The following is an 8,585-nucleotide window of genomic DNA, read 5'->3' as shown; positions in this document are numbered from 1 at the left end:
ACTCCCAAGGACTATTCCAGGAACCATGTACAATGCAGACTTCTCTGAGATAGCACAGAGACAATGGACAGTGCTTGAGTCATGTCGTAGCAAAGGTACTTTCTAGCAAGTTGGAAGAAACTATGAAAGGGAAGTAGAGACATTATGAATTGGCCTCTCTCCCCCACAACTCAACAGCTGGAAACACATCTGGAGGACAAAGACTGAAATGAGATAAATCAGAAGAGAATAACAATAATACATTCAAATCAAGTCCTCAAACAGATTAGTATTGGTTTTTCAGCAGAAAATTTTCAGTTTGGGGAATTTTCATGACAGGTGTCCATGAAAGGAGAGAGAGAGAGTTTGAGTGAAAGTTGGCCAACACAGAGAGAGAAACCTAGGAGGACGAAAGAAATTCACAACAGGGAGTCACCCTCATGGATCCAACTTTCTGCTAGGGAGCACACACCACTCCTGGCCAGAGAGATGATCAGCTCTCGCAAATGGCAACATCATCTCCCCTGAAGCCACAGCTAGTCCGGAAACCCACACCCAGGTAACGGGAAGTCCCTGCCTGGAGCCAGTACGGCTGTGACCAGAATCCTTCCCAAACCAGATACACATCTCACCGACAGGGACGGTTACTCTTGTCCCAGTTGGGCAGCTCTTGCCTGGCATCAACAGGATTCACGCTGTCACTGCTCTTGATCACTTTCCATCTCACCTCAGGGCTGGACTCCGTCCCCATGACTTCTTTTCCCTTGGTATGAAACACAACACAAGAGGAAAAGAAAAAGCAATGGTGGTGAGGCTCCTCTTCTCGCTACTCCCGCACACCAGGGCTTCGGCTTCAACCCTCCTCCCATTCTGCCATCACAGCTACAATTAGAAATCTGAGCCCGGGGCTCACACCTGCTTGTCTCCCCAATCCTAGGCCCTGTCCAGCATGTCTCCCTCCACAGAAGTTACCTGGTCTCATCTTAGACTCCATCTTCATATTGCTCTTCTCCTTCCCAGAGCTCCTGCTCTGCTCCTCAGACCTGTCTGTCCTCAGCTCTGCAGGCAGAGGGGAAGGGGCATGATGGGAACACACACGCCCCATTCCAGACACCACACAGCATCCACAGGGCTACCAAAACACCTCATCTTCGGCCAAAACCACACCTCACCCTGAGGGAGCAAAAAGCCTTTGTGAGTACAGCACACACAAGACAGGAAAAGATTAACACCCACACCCAGCCCAGCCAAAGTGGGATCTTCCTCACCTTCCTGGCCACAGGTCCATGGGGCTCATGGATGGAGAAGTTTGCTGGGCTGTGGGGGTCCCTGAAGAACTGGCTCAGTATGTAAATGAGTGGGATGTATGTGGAGGCCTGACTGTGGGTTGGGGTGTCCAGGAGAACCTGAGGGAAGGGAATAGGGGGATTAGGGACAGAGGAGAGTGGCGTTACCAAGGTGCATTGTGGGAATGTGGGATTTAGAGAGCCCAGAGTGGATGGGTGTCGGCGGTTGGACGACCCCACTGCTCCCAGACAGCTCAGAACCCCCCACCTGTTGCCCCCCAGTCCCAGCTGGTGGGGGGGTGAAGCCCTGTCACTCCGCGCTGCCTCTGCCCTGTGCCCCCCCCCCCCGCCCGGCTCCCACGGGCCCGGGCTGGGCCTGGCACCTGGAACTGGGTGTCTGAGCCCCCGGCCCCCCCGTGCGGAGCCGCCGCTCCCCGTCCCGCCTCAGCGCCGCTCGGCCCGGCCCGTGGCGCGTTGCCTGAGCAACCGTTCATCCGGCCCTGCCCTCCCCAAGCTCCGGCTCCTGACGCGAACTCTCGTGTCCCGGGTCTCGGCCTGGCCCCGCCCCCCGCAGCGCGGCGCCCCCCAGTGCGGTGGGGGCTGCCGGGCGCCTGCTTCTCCCCCGGCCTCGTCTGTGCCCCCCCGATGTGCCCCGCGGGGCTGCCCCGCTCGGGGGGGGGCGTTGGGTGGAGCCCTATGGAAACACGGGGGTGGGCAGGGCTGGGAGCCAGGACTCCTGGGTTCTCCCTCGGGGAGGGGGTAGAGTGGGGGAGATGATGAGGGGATATGGACCCATGAGGCAAGTCCAGGAGCTGGTGTCAGGCAGCAGGTCACTTGGGGGTCCCGAGTGTCCGATCTGGAAACAGCTGCCTGTCCCCTTACCCAGAGACTGCGCGGGGCTGGCAACCGTCTCCTTGTACCTGAGAATTATCCATACACCCCAGGGGTGTGAGCCCTGCGCTCCCCTGTCAGTGCCTGGGGCACAGAGCCGTGTGTACGAGTCACTCTGTGCGGGGATGTCAGTTCGTACAGACTTTGCTGGGGCTTTTTCTGTAGCCTGTGGTAAAATGAGGCAATTAACTAGATGCGTTGATGGAAGTTCTCTGCGTACCCTCAGGGGTACACGTACCCCTGGTTGAGAACCACTGATGTAGGGGAACCCAGGCCCACCCCCCATTCTGACTTCCAACCCCGTACCCTGGGCAGCTGGTTCAGCTTTGCTTACCTTGCATCAGCCTCAAGTCAGCTTCACTGGGTCACCAGTTCCACCATGGCCAGGCATCAGAGAGAGGAAGTTTCCTCTCAGCTGTAAAAGCAGCAAGGGCTCCATGAGGGGTCGGTGCTGCTGGAGCAATTATTGACACTTTCTCTAGTCTCCTTTTCAGATTTTGCCCCATTTTCTCTTTAATTCTCCAATGTTAATTTAACAATCTCAGATTTGGGATATTTTCACACCCGTTTGACCTGCAGCAAATTTTCTTCCTTTCTTTGGGAAATTGTCCTGAATCATTCCCCAAAGGAGAAGGGGCTTAATGGGTGCAGTTTGCAGAGCCCTGAGACACAGCTGCCTCTGGGGTGGGCTGGGGTGGCCTTTCTCTGCTGGCGAGGAAGGGGACAGGAGGAAAAAGTCCGCAGTGGAGACTGTCCAGCACAAGCTTACGCAGTCCTGGCTACTGCTACCCCCAACTGCCAGTCACCTGCCTGCCCCTGCTTCTGCCTCCTCCCCACTGCCAGGAAGTTTTCCTGCTCCACACTCCCCTCACATACCCTCTTAAAGCACCTCCTCAAAGGGCTCCCTGCTGCCATGTGAATGGTGTGGGTGTGTGTGTGTGAGGGGGAATTATTGCTGTCTGTTAATTGAACTTCCACTGTCCAATTACTCTCACTTAATATAAAATATCTTCATATTCGGGTGGTTTTCTCTCATTAGCAAATGTTTCTTTTTAGACCCATTTCTTCCCCAGTTCTCAAAGATAGATATAAAATATCCTGTGTGCAGTGCTGTAGTAGGCAGGGTGGTCCCAGGGTATTGGAGGCTTCCCCCTTGGTTTGTATACAAATGTTTGGTGTTATTCTCCAGCCCATTCCTTATGAATACTAACTTGATGTTAACTTTTTTGCTGGCTGCTGTGAATTGAGTGGAGCTTTTCACTGATCTGTCTACAGCAACATGCAGATCCCGTTCTTGGGTTGTGTAGCCGATAATCTGTTCTGCTGCCGTCGCTAGGTGTAATGCATGTTCAGTAGGGGTTTCTCCCCTCTTCCCTTTTTGTATTTCCTCTCCCTACTAGTGTTGGAGTGTCCTTCTCCTCAGGTTAGTGTATTAATGATCTCATCTTGGGGTCATATGTGTCAATTCGTTGCTACGTCTTCAGAGAACTATCCATGATGACTCCAAGATCTCTTTCCTGATTAGTTGTAGCTAAATTAGCCCCCATCATATTGTATGTATAGTTGGGGTTATGTTTTCCCAATGTGACATTTATCCACATTAAATTTCATTTGCCATTTTGTTGCCCAATCACTTAGTTTTGTGAGATCTTTTTGAAGTTCTTCGCAGTCTGCTTTGGTCTTAACTATCTTGAGCAGTTTAGTATCGTCTGTGAACTTTGCCACCTCACTGTTTACCCCTTTCTCCAAATCATTTATGAATAAGTTGAATAGGATTGGTCCTAGGGCTGACCTAGGAAAATCACAGCAGCAAGATGGAGTCTGGAGTCACATGGGCAGGTCACATGTCCATGCATGATTCAATTTGCAGGCCTACGCCATTGTTTACATGTTAGTTTGAATGTTCCCAGGAAAGCTCAGATGTGGATTGGCATTTTCCAAAGTCCATTGTCAGTGAAGCGTTTCTTGATTGGGCACTTACTGAGAATAGTCCTTTCTCAAGAAGCTGACCAAATGCATCACTGAGGCTACTTGAAATCAAATACATTTGAGATACAAGTACATAGCCCATATTCATAATTTCAAATACAAAAATGGTACACACATACAGCTAGTATAATTATAACCAGCAAATCATAACCTTTTCATAGACACCTCACACTACAACTTTTGCACAATATTTGTTGCAAATATATAATAGTGGTGGCAGCAATGATCTATATGGTCCCAGTTGATATTAATAATGTCACAGCCTACAGAGAAGTGAGAGGGAGGCATCTTCTAGCCAGCGTTTCTCCTACATTTCTCCATTGCCGCTTGGGCGGAGGCGAGAATGGAGCAAAACATGCCTGGCTGAAGGTTTTGCGTTCAACTTTGAGGATTAAGCCTGAGCCTCCGGCATGGGTGCTGGGAGATGGATTTCTGAGTTGCATCCAGCACAGTCTTCGGGCCTGAGCTGAAACCACTTGGGCCAAGAGAGATGGGTTTAAGGTGGCCTTTGAGGCTCCCAGCAGGTCTTGAGGAGCAAGGGGTTTCCGCCATCCCTGGGGGAGCTCAAACCACCATCCTTTCGATTAACAGCAAAACACAAAGACCCATTGCGCCACAGAGACACATGTCTGCTGTTACCAAGGCTGCTGCCTAGCAGCGTGCGCATCTGCCTGCCAGCGCTAGAGCTCGCAAGGCAAGTGTGGGTGCTGGAGGTAAAGAGCCAGTAGAGTGACACAGCAGCTCTAAAGGGGGGTGAAGGCCAGGAGTGAGGGGTTCAGGGCATGGGAAGGGGCTCTGGGCTGGGGCAGGGGTGTAAGGATGCAGGAGGGGATGAGGGCTCTAACAGGGGATGAAGGGCAGAAATGAGAGGTTCAGGGTACGGGAAGGGGCTCCGGGCTGGGCAGGGGGTTGGGGTGCAGGAAGGGGTGAGGGCTCTGGCTGGGGATGTGTGTAACCTTCCCCTTTCCCTAGCCATGTGTCTGAGCCACCAGGGCCAGCACGTACAAGGCCTCGCTGCCGAAGCGCTGACAGTGTCCAGTGACGCTACACCTGGCCCTCTACTGACAGCTCAGGGGTTTGGCGTCCTCTGGCACTGAGACGCCACAATAATTACAGGGTTATTTCTAATGGGTTAAAGCAGAACTTGTGCTGAGATTAACACGTCCCTCGTGGGTCTGGGGGTTTTACAGCATGAACTGGCTCTGCGTGTGGGTACTGTGCATGTGTTTGAGTGATACTAACACGGCTGAAACACACAACTCCCCATCCTGGGGGTTTCCATCCCCCGATTCCTTCCACGGGGGGCGCTGACCCGGCTCCTCTACGGCCAGATGCCCTGATGGGCAGCAGTCGGGATGTTGGGAGAGGTTCTGTTTTCTGTGGCTAGTGACAGCCCCAAAGTGACTCCCACCAGCCCCCATTGCCTTGCCCTGCAGCTGCCAGTCTCTGAATCCTGGCCTGGAATTCGATTGGAACGAGGCCCCTGGGAGCTGGAGAGACCACGGGTCAGACACTGCAACATTGTAGCCAGAACATCCATGTCTAGATTTTAAGGCCAGTCAAGACAACTAAATAATCCTGTCTAACCCCCATGCACGTGACAGGCCACAAAGTCACCCCTGCACAGAGCCCGACCACCGGGATTAAACCAAAATATTCCAGCCCTTAGGAGAATATCCCGTTGTGTGCCACAGACGGAGCATAGGAGAGGCAGAGGGGTACCAATACTGGAGGCCCCTGCACTGGAATGGATTTGGTGAGATGTACCCAGCTGATCTGGGCAAGTGACTTGTGCCCCATGCCACAGAGGATGACAAAAACTCCAACATCCCTGCCAGTGTGAGCTGGGGGAAATTTCTTCCTGACCCCAGCAATGGAGATCAGGGAGACCCTGAGCATGAGAGCAAGGCCACCAGCCAAGCACCAGAGAGAAATGGTTTTCTATCTCACCCAAGAGCACTTTCTTCAGCCCCCCCGTCCCCTCTTGCCACCCCCATGTGGAGTGGAGAATCCATCATTGCCCTGGGTACTTTGTTCCAGTGTTTAATCACCCGATTGCAAATGTGTCCCTTATTTCTCATTTTAGTTTCTCTGCCATTAACTTCCAGCCACTGGTTCTTGTTCTGCCTTTTGCTGCTGGGTTAAAGAACCCTTCAGTACCCAGAATTTTCTCTTTGGGAGGGGATTTACACACTGTCATCAAGTGACCTCTTGGTCTTCTCTGTGATAAACTGAGCAGACTGAGCTCTTGTCTTGCACTGGAAGGCAACTTTTCAGCACTTTTTTTTCTCTTCTCTGCCCCCCATCCAATTTCTCGTTCTTCATCTTAAAATGTGGCCAAGATGACTGTGTGCAAGAGTCCAGTGTTGGTCTGACCAATGTTGTACACAGAGATAACACTAGTGCCCGATATCTAGTCACTGTTCTCCTGTCTGTACATCCAAGGACGACCACAGCATCGCACGGGCATTTCATGCTGAGTTGTTTGTTCATTATGACACCTAAACCCTTCTCCGAGTCACAGCAGTCTGGCCTTGCTCGTTAGTAAAGCTCAGTGTGTTTGAATGGCCACAGCTTCCCAAGTGCTCCGTAACATGCACAAGGGATTCCCCTCCTCAGTCACCTTCACCTGCTGCTGGTCTCTTATCTCTTTCTTCTTCTCCAGGATCTGCATGTGTCATTGTGGGGGGAGTTCTCCTCCTCTCTTTGCCTGGGAGCGATGTGACCCCCCGGATGGACTGACCAAACCCAGGATTCCTTCAGCCTGAAAGCAGAGGGGAGCCTTCACCCGCTCCCTCTTTAAGGCTCCAGTCCCAGGTCCTAAATTTCCTGCCAAAGCACAAAAATCCACACTGAGCCCAACTCCTCTCTCGGTGGTGATTTTCTTTCTCCCACAAATCTGTCTTGAGGACACAGCCCTGGGAACAGGTGAACACAACCCCTGAGATTTCCCTTCGCAGCCTGCAAGGGGCAGTTCGCCCTATTAAACAGCTCGGGAATGTCGTCTTTTTCTTTTCTCCTTTCAAAAGTAATTTCTTGTATTTCTAGTCTCTTTATAGGACCCCCCGATTTGCCGCTTCCAATTCTCTGCTGTACACGCCAGCACTGGAGCGGGTGAGGTGCCTGGACCCATCCTGTACTAGGTACATGGGGGACTTGCAGGATCAGACCCTAAAATCGCTTTGGAGGGAAATTCTAACCCCATTCAACCCCGACCTGTTCCTGGGAGGTGTCGGTATTGACCCAGGCCGCCGAGCACCATGGAGTGAAGAGACCAATTTTATCAGTAAGTCAGACCCCCCAGCTGCCCACTGCCTGGATCACCTCCCCCCAGGTGACGCGAGTCGCCCTCCAGAGCCATTGCTGGGCCCCGGGGGGCAGCCACACAAGCCATGGGGATGGGCAGCTCCCAGGAATCTTGGCAATGAATCTCCTGGCTGGAGGGTTTCCCCTAGTGCCGGATCCACCCTCAGGGTCCAGCCAGCCAGCAGCTTCCACCCCAGGCTAGAGCGCTAACAGCAGCAGTGTGGCTGGGGGGCTCAGCCGGTGACTGGGGCCAGTCGCCTGAGCATGAACCCAGCTGACCCCAGGAGATGGACCCAGGTCACCAGCCCAACCCACCACGCAGCTGCTGCCGCTACCCCATTAGTGCGCGAGCTCCCATGGACCACGCTGGGGAGATCCCCCAGCTGCAGGGTAGATGCCCCTGAGTGCCTGGCAGGGCACAGCTCCTGGCTGACCTGCCCTGCTGAGTTCTCTACTAGGCTGGGTGGATCTGGGGCCAAGGGTGCTGGGTGACAGGGGGGCATTGGCTCTGGGCTGGGACTGTCACTTCCCCCCCTCCCTATCCAACAGGATCACAGCAAACGAAACCAGCTCAGCCTGCAGGGGAAGAGTTCAGTCCAGGGCCTGGTGCATTCTGGGAGCAGGGACGGTGCAGAGAAAGGGCAGATACAGGGCACCTCTGAACACTCTGCGCAGAACTGCTTGTCCTGACCCACAGCCCCTGTTATCCCAGCCCTGGGCTCCCCTCTCACTGCTCTGCCAGTGCCCCTCACTCCCGATCCACAGACCTCCCCCGCTGTATCTGTGACTTCTGCTACTGAACCACCAATGCGCTGACTCCTCTTGTGAGACATTTCTCTGCACAATACTGCTGCTATTCCAGTTACTGACTCCAGGAAACATTTTCCTTAGCCTGGTTCTGTGTGTCACTGGTTTCTATAGCAAAGATCAGTCCCTGGCCCTGTGGCCCAGACATCCTCATTCACATCAAGCTTCAAGTTGAGAATCATTTCCCATTCCCGCTCTGTGGGAGGGGAGACTTTTAAACGCGCTCTCTGTGCGACTGCACATGGCTAAGCAAAGAGAACAAACCCCAAATCCCCCCTGTGCTTTGGGAACCAGGTTTGCGGTGGGAATTCTGTAGTTCAGATGACT

The 8,585-nt window shown here is 53.3% G+C and overlaps 1 long non-coding RNA gene across 2 annotated transcripts; it reads right to left on the bottom strand.

Annotated features, from left to right (window-relative positions):
* LOC115640104 lies at positions 1-1,499 on the bottom strand. Of its 2 annotated transcripts, XR_003997810.1 has the most exons (4): positions 1,248-1,499; positions 952-1,152; positions 612-742; positions 1-189 (listed from the first exon to the last, which is right to left on the bottom strand). It is a non-coding gene; the product is annotated as an uncharacterized LOC115640104 (long non-coding RNA). The 2 variants fall into 2 exon arrangements; XR_003997809.1 differs by lacking the exon at positions 1-189 and having other exon boundaries at positions 308-742.
* Between the last annotated feature and the right edge of the window lie 7,086 nt (positions 1,500-8,585).

This window comes from Gopherus evgoodei, unplaced genomic scaffold (assembly GCF_007399415.2).
Source record: "Gopherus evgoodei ecotype Sinaloan lineage unplaced genomic scaffold, rGopEvg1_v1.p scaffold_203_arrow_ctg1, whole genome shotgun sequence".
In the NCBI taxonomy this organism is placed as follows: domain Eukaryota; kingdom Metazoa; phylum Chordata; order Testudines; family Testudinidae; genus Gopherus; species Gopherus evgoodei.
The sequence above is the reverse complement of the archived record's forward strand: the minus strand, read 5'-3'. Positions and strand labels throughout refer to the sequence as shown.